The sequence below is a fragment of the Scyliorhinus torazame genome, chromosome 3 (genome assembly GCF_047496885.1).
Source record: "Scyliorhinus torazame isolate Kashiwa2021f chromosome 3, sScyTor2.1, whole genome shotgun sequence".
NCBI classification, from domain to species: domain Eukaryota; kingdom Metazoa; phylum Chordata; class Chondrichthyes; order Carcharhiniformes; family Scyliorhinidae; genus Scyliorhinus; species Scyliorhinus torazame.
In genome coordinates this window covers 116,575,315-116,587,800 of record NC_092709.1, presented here as the reverse complement: position 1 = coordinate 116,587,800, position 12,486 = coordinate 116,575,315, and the positions used below count along the sequence as shown (strand labels likewise).

The 12,486-nt window shown below is 48.5% G+C and overlaps 1 protein-coding gene across 1 annotated transcript in view; it reads right to left on the bottom strand.

Annotated features, from left to right (window-relative positions):
* Positions 1–12,486, bottom strand: part of naf1 (nuclear assembly factor 1 homolog (S. cerevisiae)) — a 543,280-nt gene that overhangs the window by 405,339 nt on the left and 125,455 nt on the right. The gene's annotated exons all lie outside the window — the stretch shown is intronic.

Genomic DNA, 12,486 nt, shown 5'->3' with positions numbered 1-12,486 from the left:
GAGTGGTGGGTATGTGGAATTCATTGCCACAGAGGGCGGTGGAGGCCGGGACGTTGAGTGTCTTTAAGACAGAAGTTGATAAATTCTTGATTTCTCGAGGAATTAAGGGCTATGGAGAGAGAGCGGGTAAATGGAGTTGAAATCAGCCATGATTGAATGATGGAGTGGACTCGATGGGCCGAATGGCCTTACTTCCACTCCTATGTCTTATGGACGATAAGGGAATAGTGTAGATGGGCTTTAGAGTGGTTTCACAGGTCGGTGCAACATCGGGGGCTGTAATATTCTATGTTCTGCACTATAGGGATTTTATTATTCTATGTTCAAAATTGAGGGGGCTGGACAGAGTAGATAAGGAGAACCTGTTCCCTCTCGCAAAAGGATCAAGAACGAGAGCTCACAGATTTGAAGTGATTTGCAAAATGAAACAAGAGTGATGTGAGAAAAAACTCTTTGCACAAGCTGTTCGGGTCTGGAATGCACTGCCTGGAAATGTGGTTGAGACAGGTTCAATTAAGGCATTCAAGAGTGCATTAGATGAATAGAAACCATGTGCAGCGATACAGGAAAAAGGCAGAGAAATGGTACTAAGCCACAATGCTTTTTGGAGAGTCGGTGTAGACACGATAGGCAAAAAGGCCTTCTTCTATACCTCAACAATTCTGTGCTTCTTTAAATCCTCTCCAACAGCAATAGCAAACCTCCCTGTGAGGACATTTGTCCTGGTCCTGCTGAGGTGTAAACAGTCCTTCTTTGACAGATCACACCGGCCCCAGACCGGCCCCAATACCCCATAAATCTAAAGCCCTCCTACTCTATTTCTCCAGTCATGTATTGAACTGCCCAATCTTCCTATTCTCATGACGTGGAGAATATGGTTCTCCAACATGGTTGGTACCTGGGACTTCGATGTTGTGGCCATTTCGGAGACATGGATAGAGCAGGGTCAGGAATGGTTGTTGCAGGTTCCGGGGTTTAGGTGTTTTAGTAAGCTCAGAGGAGGCAAAAGAGGGGGAGGTGTGGCGCTGCTAGTCAAGAACAGTATTACGGTGGCGGAGAGGATGCTAGATGGGGACTCTTCCTCCGAGGTAGTATGGGCTGAGGTTAGAAACAGGAAAGGAGAGGTCACCCTGTTGGGAGTTTTCCATAGGCCTCCAAATAGTTCTAGGGATGTAGAGGAAAGGATGGCGAAGATGATTCTGGATAAGAGCGAAAGTAACGGGGTAGTTATTATGGGAGACTTTAACTTTCCAAATATTGACTGGAAAAGATATAGTTCAAGTACATTAGATGGGACGTTCGTTGTACAATGTGTGCAGGAGAGTTTCCTGACACAATATGTTGACAGGCCAACAAGAGGAGAGGCCACATTGGATTTGGTTTTGGGTAGCGAACCAGGCCAGGTGTTAGATTTGGAGGTAGGTGAGCACTTTGGGGACAGTGACCAAAATCCGGTGACGTTTACGTTAGTGATGGAAAGGGATAAGTATACCCCGCAGGGCAAGAGTTATAGCTGGGGGAAGGGCAATTATGATGCCATTAGACATGACTTGGGAGGGGTAGGTTGGAGATGTAGGCTGCAAGTGTTGGGCACACTGGATATGTGGAGCTTGTTCAAGGAACAGCTACTGCGTGTTCGTGATAAGTACGTACCGGTCAGGCAGGGAGGAAGGCGTCGAGCGAGGGTACCGTGGTTTACCAAAGAAGTGGAATCTCTTGTTAAGAGGAAGAAGGAGGCCTATGTGAAGATGAGGTGTGAAGTTTCAGTTGGGGCGCTTGATAGTTACAAGGTAGCGAGGAAGGATCTAAAGAGAGAGCTAAGACGAGCAAGGAGGGGACATGAGAAGTATTTGGCAGGTAGGATCAAGGAAAACCCAAAAGCTTTCTATAGGTATGTCAGGAATAAAAGAATGACTAGGGTAAGAGTAGGGCCAGTCAAGGACAGGGATGGGAAGTAGTGTGTGGAGTCTGAAGAGATAGACTGAATGAATATTTTTCGTCAGCATTCACTCAGGAAAAAGAGAATGTTGTGGAGGAGAATGCTGAGACCCAGGCTATTAGAATAGATGGCATTGAGGTACGTAGGGAAGAGGTGTTGGCAATTCTGGACAGGCTGAAAATAGATACGTCCCCGGGGCCTGATGGGATTTATCCTAGAATTCTCTGGGAGGCCAGGGAAGAGATTGCTGGACCTTTGGCTTTGATTTTTATGTCATCATTGGCTACAGGAATAGTGCCAGAGGACTGGAGGATAGCAAATGTGGTCCCGTTGTTCAAAAAGGGGAACAGAGACAACCCCGGCAACTATAGACTGGTGAGCCTCATGTCTGTAGTGGGTAAAGTCTTGGAGGGGATTATAAGAGACAAGATTTATAATCATCTAGATCGGAATAATATGATCAGGGATAGTCAGCATGGCTTTGTAAAGGGTAGGTCATGCCTCACAAACCTTATCGAGTCCTTTGAGAAGGTGGCTGAACAGGTAGATGAGGGTAGAGCAGTTGATGTGGTGTATATGGATTTCAGTAAAGCGTTTGATAAGGTTCCCCACGGTAGGCTATTGCAGAAAATACGGAGGCTGCGGATTGAGGGTGATTTAGAGATGTGGATCAGAAATTGGCTAGCTGAAAGAAGACAGAGGGTGGTGGTTGATGGGAAATGTTCAGAATGGAGTTCAGTTACAAGTGGCGTACCACAAGGATCTGTTCTGGGGCCGTTGCTGTTTGTCATTTTTATAAATGACCTCGAGGAGGGCGCAGAAGGGTGGGTGAGCAAATTTGCAGACGACACTAAAGTCGGTGGTGTTGTCGACAGTGCGGAGGGATGTTGCAGGTTACAGAGGGACATAGATAAGCTGCAGAGCTGGGCTGAGAGGTGGCAAATGGAGTTTAATGTAGAGAAGTGTGAGGTGATTCACTTTGGAAGGAATAACAGGAATGCGGAATATTTGGCTAATGGTAAAATTATTGGAAGTGTGGATGAGCAGAGTGATCTCGGTGTCCATGTACATAGATCCCTGAAAGTTGCCACCCAGGTTGATAGGGTTGTGAAGAAGGCCTATGGAGTGTTGGCCTTTATTGGTAGAGGGATTGAGTTCCAGAGTCATGAGGTCATGTTGCAGCTGTACAAAACTCTGGTACGGCCGCATTTGGAGTATTGCGTACAATTCTGGTCACCTCATCATAGGAAGGACGTGGAAGCTTTGGAACGGGTGCAGAGGAGATTTACCAGGATGTTGCCTGGTATGGAGGGAAAATCTTATGAGGAAAGGCTGATGGACTTGAGGTTGTTTTCGTTAGAGAGAAGAAGGTAAGAGGAGACTTAATAGAGGCATACAAAATGATCAGGGGGTTAGATAGGGTGGACAGTGAGAGCCTTCTCCCGCGGATGGAAATGGCTAGCACGAGGGGACATAGCCTTAAACTGAGGGGTAATAGATATAGGACAGAGGTCAGAGGTAGGTTCTTTACGCAAAGAGTGGTGAGGCCGTGGAATGCCCTACCTGTAACAGTAGTGAACTCGCCAACATTGAGGGCATTTAAAAGTTTATTGGATAAGCATATGGATGATAATGGCATAGTGTAGGTTAGATGGCTTTTGTTTTTTTGACTTCCCATGTCGGTGCAACATCGTGGGCCGAAGGGCCTGTACTGCGCTGTATCGTTCTATGTTCTATGGTTAAACTCAATGTGATATTTGACTGAGATGAAAGTCCAACCACATACCTGCACCATCCCGAAGGCCCTCTATTCCCACTCTGATAGTGGCCTGGCTCTGCCTTTGACTCAGTTCCTCCGCTGCTGAAACGTTCAACAAATGCCTTTGTTATCCCGAGACTTGACTATTCTAATGCACTCCCAACTAGCCTCAATATTCTCCCCTCCATAAACTTTACATTATCCAGATCTCTGCTGCCTGTTTCTTATCTCACATCATGAACGGTTCCCCTATCACCCTTTTGTTCACTGGGTCCCAATCAAGTGATACCTCACAATCCTCCTAGTTGATTCCCTCCATGGCCTCATCTGTCTTTCATCTCCCAAAATGCCACATCCCTCCAGGATTTCACACTGGCTGTTCAAGCATTCCCCAATTTCAATCACTCCACCATTGATGGCCGTGACTTCAACTGCTGAGCCCTAAACAATCTGATATCTCATGTGGCTCGGTGCCATACTATGTTTTTTTAATACCAATAAAGTGTCTTGGGACATTTTGCTTTAAAGGTGCTACAAGTTGCTGAATGCAATGAAATGGCCTTGCTGGGCAAACGGGCCACTTGACCAGGTGGATGGCAGAAGAACCAGGATCTAATTTTTAGGTTGAACTGATTTGATGTCAACGAATCATGAGGCCACACAAATTCTTCCATCATCATACCAACATATTGGTATTTTGGAAACACTTCTAAGAATGATCCTGATGAAACTCAATTCCACATGTAACTAAGCTAGAGCGCTTCGGTATCATCTCGGAGGTGAACAAATCAAGTTTCATATGGTCAAGTTCGCCTCCAAAGCAGTCAAAATTAATGGCTATATTGAGCCAATAGTGGTCTTGCAATTAGAAAATTGCTAGCAAGCAATAAACAGATGTTGAATGAATCAGTGACAGGGAAGGATCAAAGTTTTAAGAACATAAGAACTAGGAGCAGGAGTAGGCCACCTGGCCCCTCGAGCCTGCTCCACCATTCAATGGGATCATGGCTGATCTTTTGTGGACTCAGCTCCACTTTCCGGCCCTAACACCATAACCCTTAATCCCTTTATTCTTCAAAAAACTATCTATCTTTATCTTAAAAACATTTAATGAAGGAGCCTACTGCTTCACTGGGCAAGGAATTCCATAGATTCACAACCCTTTGGGAGAAGAAGTTCCTCCTAAACTCAGTCCTAAATCTACTTCCCCTTATTTTGAGGCTATGCCCCCTAGTTCTGCTTTCACCCGCCAGTGGAAACAACCTGCCCGCATCTATCCTATCTATTCCCTTCATAACCTTATATGTTTCTATAACTCAAGTAACCAACGTGGTAGATGTCAACCAACCAAAGTCATACCAATCAGTCTAAAGATCAAACAGTGTCAGTAAACACGCACAGGAAAGTTGAAAAGTAACAAAGGAGCAGTTGCTAAGTTCGGGGAACTGCTCCTTGCATGAACAGAACAGCTGGGAGAGGCACGGATTGCAAACTGAGCCGAGTCTGTGAGATAACAGAGAAATCTATTGGAAATCCTTTTTCATGGAATGGAGTGATTGGGCAGGTGACCACACCCCCATTGATAATACATCATAAAATTAATTTCATCATCAATTCTAGATGAACGGAAGAAGAAGAATTAACCATTTCATCTATTAATTCACTTTTTAAATTTTACTATAGCTTTAAATTGATTGAATTAAATTTTTTAACTAATGGGGTACATTTTGGGTCCAGCCCACCACAGAATCATCGTGAGTGAGACAGAAAATTTGACAGACCATTTGATGAGTCAGTCTCATTTAGAATTGGGATGAGGGACTTCCGGTGACGACGATGTGCTGAGCAGTCACGCGTTAGGTGGCTCTCCTCCCATGGATCCGATAAATAGCCACTTTTCAACGATAATTCGCCAAAAAGACGCAGAAATCCATTCCCCAACTTCAGTAGGACAGAGAAAGGAAGAAAGCGAGGGAAATATAAGCAAAAATGCCCGAAGGAAGACAATTAGAGGCAGAACTGAGACCAGGAGCAGAAGGGGCCAGGGGTGACCGCACTCCGACGAGCCAACCGGCGCATGAGGCAGCGGAGCTGAAGTTTTGCCAAAACAAAAATAACAGGACAGACAGGAACAAATCCCTCCCACATCAGGGGGAAACTAGAAGGCTTCCTTCACTGAGGCACTGAGGGAGCACCAGCAAGACATAAAGGCGGAGGTAAAAGCGGACATTGAGCCCGCGGTGAAGGCAGCGGTGGCCGAGACCCTGGCTCAAATACAGCTCACCCTGAGCAGAGCGGAGGGGAGGCTGGAAGCCCATGAGGCAACCATCAAAGAGATGGAAAAGGCCGCAACTGACCAGAGCGATCGGATCGTGGCACTGGAGAAAAGGGTGGCGAGGTTGGTCACGACACAGAGCAGTCTGAAGGGCAAAGTAAAAGACCAAGAGACTCGCTCGAGAAGACAAAACCAGTGGATTGTGGGCCTACCAGAGGGGATCGGAGGCAGGGACCCCACAGTATATGTAGCCGAGATGCTGTGCAATTTAGTGGGGAGGGAAACTTTCCCCAATCCACCAGAAATGGACAGGGCACACCCGGCGCTGCGCCAGAAGCCCAAAGCAGAGGAGCAACCAAGGCAGTAATAGCCAAACTGCACAGGCACCAGGACCGAGAAAGAATCCTGCGTTGGGCCAGACAGGCCAAGAACTGCCACTGGGAAGGACAAAATATTAGGATATACCAGGATATTGGGGCAGATCTGGCCAGGAAACAGGCTGAGTTCAACAGGGCAAAAGCAGCCTTGTATAAGAAAGGCATGAGCTTTGGTGTGCTGTACCCAGCAAAGCTCTGGGTCACAAACCAAGGCAAAGAACATTTCTTCACAGCCCCCGCCGAGGCAGACAAGTTTGTCTTGGAATGCGGGCTGGAGCAGCGACATCAGGGGAAGCGATAAGGGGTCCCTGGCAAGGAGCAGCAGCATGCCGACGAGTAAGGTGGTGAGGAAATACCAAGCCCCCCCCCCCCCCCCCACACACACACACAAAACACACCCTAAATGATAAAAGGAAAACCACTACCCGAGGGACCGCCTCGCGTGCTAATCGGGACCTTGTACGAAAGAACAAACACAGAGGAGAGGGGAAAAGCAAAGTGGCAAGCGAGAGGAGTGTAGGGTAAGACAGGGACAGAACGGGCAGTCACAATAGAGAGTGGGCAAGGGAGAAGCCAGACAGTAACTCCCGGGAGGGGGGCAACCGCACTAGCGGGAAAGCTAGCACCATGGGTATGCAGCAGAGCAGGGCCGCGGTGCACCCACAACAGGAGAGGGGGGGGCGGCACCAGGCGGGGAGGGTGGAAACACACAAGGGTGGCGGAGCAAAAGTGGGGAACACGGGAAATGGGAGTTAAAGGGGGGGAAGGGAGGGATCGGGGGGGGGGGGCACAGAGAGGGGGGGGGGGCACAGAGAGGGGGGGGGGGAAATCAGACCAGAGCGAGAGCAGAAAAAAGGCTACAAAAGGCCGCAACCAGGAGCCCGAAGCAAAGAAGCACTGCAAGTAACCACCCAGTACAGTCTCTGAGCAAAGCGAGACCCTGGAGTGCAGAGGTCAACCCACGTGGCAGACGTGCAGTGGGCAGCCATGTTGAGTGCCCCCTGGACAAAGGGCGACCCCGGAGTGCAGGGGCAGATCCACATGGCGGACGCACTGTTAGCGGCCATGTGGGTGCCCCCTGGACAAAGGAAAACATTCTTCCCCGCAGTACATGGGGCTGGTTTAGCACAGTGGGTTAAATAGCTGGCTTGTAATGCAGAACAAGGCAGTAGCGTGGGTTCAATTCCCGTACCGGCCTCCCCGAACAGGCGCTGGAATGTGGCAACTAGGGGCTTTTCACAGTAACTTCATTGAAGCCTACTTGTGACAATAAGCGATGATGATGATATACCAGGATTGACTTCTTTGTGGTGGGGAATGTGGAGCTTCCAGGGCTGATCAAAACGGAATACTCCGCAATCGTAATCTCCGACCACGCTCCACATTACATAGATGTGAGGGTGGAGACGGGCAGGGCCCAACACTCCACATGGAGGATGGACACTGCCCTAGTAGCCGACAAGGCTTTCAGTGAAAAGGCATCACAGACCATAGCAGAGTATACGGAGAACAACCAAACAGGGGAAGTCTCGCCCTCCAAGTTCTGGGAGGCGCTAAATGCCATGATTAGAGGGGACATTATCGCCTTCAAAGTGCAAACAGACAGGGAGGAAAGGACAGCGAGGCAGCAGTTGGTCGTCTCCACACTGGAGGTAGACTGTAAATACTCCGAGGCCCCGACTGTAGAGTTCCTGGCGGACAGGAAAAAGCTACAAAAGGACTTTGACCTGCTCTCCACGAGGAAGGCAGTGCACCAACTCCGCCAGGCACGGAGGACCCTATACGAACGCGGAGGCAAAGCCAGCCGCCTGCTGGCACGTCAGCTGAAATGGCAGGCTGCCACTAGAGAGATAGCGCAAATCAGAGATGACATGGGCACATTAGAAACAGACCCAGATAAGGTCAACAAAATCTTCAAGGCCTTTTACCGAGGGCTGTACACCTCAGAGCCCCCACCAGAGGACTCGGGGATGAAACGGTTCCTCGACGGACTGGACATGCCAACAACGGGGAGCACAGAAAACAGGGCTTGGAAGCACCACTAGAACTGGGAGAGGTCATGGAGAATATTGGCTCCATGCAGCCGGGGGGAGGCGCCGGGACCGGATAAGTTCCCGGCAGACTTCGACAAAACATTTGCGACTGGCCCTGCATCTGCAGGAGATGTTCACAGACTCGCTGGCTAGGGGCACACTGCCACCTACACTAGCACAGGCCTCAATATCACTAATGCCTGAGAAAGACAAAGACCCAACGGAATGTGGGTCATATAAACCCATCTCTAAATGTAGGCGCCAAAATATTGGCCAAACACCTAGCCAAAAGGCCGGAGGGCTGCGTTCCGGAGGTGGTCGCAGAGGACCAGATGGGCTTTGTCTACAGCTAACATCAAACATCAGACGCCTGCTGAACGTGATAATGAGCCTATCCAGGGAGAGAACACCAGAGGTGATCGTCTCCCTGGACGCAGTAAGGACCTTCGACAGAATCAAGTGGCAGTATCTCACAGAGGGACTGGAGCGGTTCGGGCTTGGATCAGGGTTCACCTCCTGGGTGAAACTCCTATACAATGCTCCCAATGCGAGCATATGGACAAACAACACCAACTCCCAGTACGTCCAGCTGCACAGGGGCACCAGGCAGGGATGCCCGCTGGCCCCACTGCTGTTCGCCCTAGCAATCGAACCGCTAGCGATTGTTCTCAGAACAGAAAATACTGGAGGGGGATCCAAAGGGGAGGCAGAGAGCACAGAGTCTTGCTCTATGCGGATGACCTGCTCCTCTACATCTTGGACGCACAAAGCAGCATGGATGGAATAATCGCGCTGCTGAAAGAGTCGCCTTCTCGGGCGACAAATTTAACATAAACAAAAGCGAGATCTTCCCGGTGAACCCACAAGGGGGAGGGGCAGCTCTGGTGGGACTGCCATTTAAACAAGCCCAACACAAATTCTGGTACCTGGGGATCCAAATCGCTCACGACTGGACTGGGGTTCACAAGTGGAACCTGACCAGGCTGACAGAGGAAGTCAAAAAGGACCTGCAGAGATGAAACACACTCCCACTCTCCCTCGCGGGGAGAGTGCAGACGATCAAAATGAACGTGCTGCCCAGGTACCTCTTCCTACTTAAATCCATCCCGATCTATATCCCCAAGGCTCAAATTGTTCAACTCATTGGACAAGTTAATCATGCTGTTTATATGGCGGGGGGGGCGGTGCTAGGATCCCAAAGAAGGTCGTACAGAACGAGTAAGGGGGTGGAGTAAGGAGCCAGAAGCCGACTGGATGCGATCGGATGTAGCCTGCTGCAGGGGGACTTCGCTCCGGGCCCTTGCCACGGCAGCACTCCCATCACCACCCAAAAAACACTTCAGCAGCCCAGTGGTGGTAGCCACCCTCCAGACTTGGAACCAACTATGGCAGCAATTCGGCCTGACCGATATGTGCGACAAAGCCTCCATCTGCAACAACCACAGGTTCATACCAGCGCTCACTGACGCCACCTCCAAAAAGTGGAGAGAAGACAGGGTGGCATCGACAGTAAGGGACCTATACAATGACGGCAGGGTCACAACACTGGACAAACTAATGGAGAGATTTCAGCTAGCTAGGTTCAACAAACTAGGGTACCTGCAGCTTAAAATCTCCCGACGGAAGGAGACAAAGGAAGTGCCCACAACCACTACGACAGACACTACTAGAGGAGTTACTGGACACAAACATTCTCGGTAAAGAAAACTGTTGCGACATGTATGAACATGTATAGACAGGGCCGACACTACTGAACAAGACAAGGAAGAAATGGGAAGAAGACCTGAGGCTGGAAATAGGGTGGGGACTCTGGGGTGAAGCACTGCCTAGGGTCAACTCCACCTCTACGTGCGCAAGACTCAACCTAACGCAACTAAAGGTGGTACATAGAGCTCACTTAACAAGAACCTGAATGAGCAGGTTCTTCCCAGAGGTGGAGGACAGATGGTGCCAAGAAGTCCCGGCCAACCACGCCGCATGTTCTGTCCAGTACCCAGACATGCTGGGTACTGGATAGCCTTCTTCGAGACAATGTCCAAAGTGGTGGGGGTGAGGGTGGAGCCGTGCCCGAAAGTGGTGGTCTTTTGGGTATCAGACCAGCAAGATCTCTTCATTTTATTTTTTTTAATGTATTTTATTACAAACACGTATCAAAACAGGTTACAGCGAACAAACACCCCGGGAAACAATCAACTCTACAGTCTGTACATGTTTTCCCCTTTTTCGCCGCCCCCTCTCCCGCGACGAACAGCCCCTCAAACACGGTCACAAACATCCCCCACCTTTCCTCAAACCCCCCTAAAGAGCCCCTGAACTCATACTTTATCTTCTCTAATCGCAGGAATTCGTACAGGTCACCCAGCCAAGCCGCTACCCCCGGTGGCGATGCCGACCGTCACTCCAGCAAAATTCGGCGCCGTGCAATCAGAGATCCGAGGCCATAAAATCGGCCTTCCTCCTCTCCATGAGTTCTGGCTTCTCTGAGACCCCAAATATCGCCACCAAAGGATCCAGGTCCACCGCCTCCTCCACTATCCTGGCTAAAACTACGAACACCCCCACCCAGAATCTTCCCAATATTTTGCAACCTCAAAACATGCGCACGTGATTCGCTGGTCCCTGCCCACACCTCTCACGCTCATCTGCTACCCCCTGAAAGAACCCACTAATTCGTGCCCGAGTAGCCAGAACTCTTCATGGGGAGGATGGCGGACGCTGTAGAAGCCAAGTATTTCAAATACAACTAGTATAGGTAAAAGATAGCTGTTTAAGCATAAATGTTGAGCCCCAGTTTTAAATACCCATTTATACAGCATAATTCACTTTTACTGAAGTCCGTTGTTCTGGCAAATGCATATTTTCAAGATAATGACACTGTCTTGTGCTAATTGTCAAGGTCAAGGGATTGAATACACAGCACCATTGTTCACAATGCAGATAACAGCTAGGTCAGAAAAGCTGATGTTGCACATTGAAGATGGACGGCTTGCCATCAAATCAAATGTGTTTGAGTCTAACCCAAACCAATTAGGATTATATTGGGGTGTAATTAGACGATTTAAGACAGATATGAAAGTGTATAACTAAAAAGTTTCTCCCCGCCATTTTAGGTTTTATTGTCTTTGTAAGGTTAGGTTAGGTTAGGTTAGGTTAGGTTGGGTTAGGTTAGGTTAGGTTAGGTTGGGGTTTTGTTGTCTTTGTGAGTATTGTCTTTGTAGCTTAACTTTTGTCTTTCTGTTAGTTTAGTCAGTTTTTGCCATTGATTCTAGTCTCCATTTTAGTTTATGTCTTTTGGGGGTTGTCAGTTTAACAGTCTGTGTCAGTGATGTTAGTCCACTTTTGACTTTGAGTTTGAGTTTAGCTGAAGATTAGCTTTCTCTCTCTCTTCATGTTTCATTGCCAGACTTTGACCTTTAAAAAGTTACTTTCGAGCTGTCTGCCTAAGCAAAGAAAGATAATGTCTGTAATTCTCTGAAAGCTTCGAATTGTCTACGAATTGCCTTTTAAATGACTTTCAAATTGTAATCAAGCGACTACAAATAAAACAATTCTTTTTGGCACCTGAGGAGTTTATACTGCAAATTTCTGCTGAGTTCCAGTATTCGCAAAGTGCTACTGATAACCGAATAGCAGAGATGATATAAATTCCTTCAACTATACACAGTCGAATAATACAAGGAATCAAACTACTTAACACAGTCTACAAATATTACAAATCTTATAACTTGTCGTATTGCGCCAGGACTTGATTCATCAACTAAGCTTCCCCCAAACTTGGCGTGGTTCGACAGGTTAAGATCCCATAATTTAAAGTTTCCTATAATTGGCGAGTCAGGCAGGAGTCGAACCTAGAATCTTCTGATTACAAGTGATTTCCTTAAATTAAAGATTCCTTTAATTGGCGTAGTCGGCAGTCAGGGGGGGAGTACTGAGGACGACCTTCGGAGGCCCAGGTGACGACGGAAAGCTTCAAAGATAATCGGAGGAGGTCGGGAACCTTCGGGAAGCTTCGAAGATAATCGGAGGAGGTCGGGAACCTTCGGGAAGCTTCGGAGATAATCGGAGGAGGCCCAGAAGACAGCCGGAACCCACGGCTAGACTGG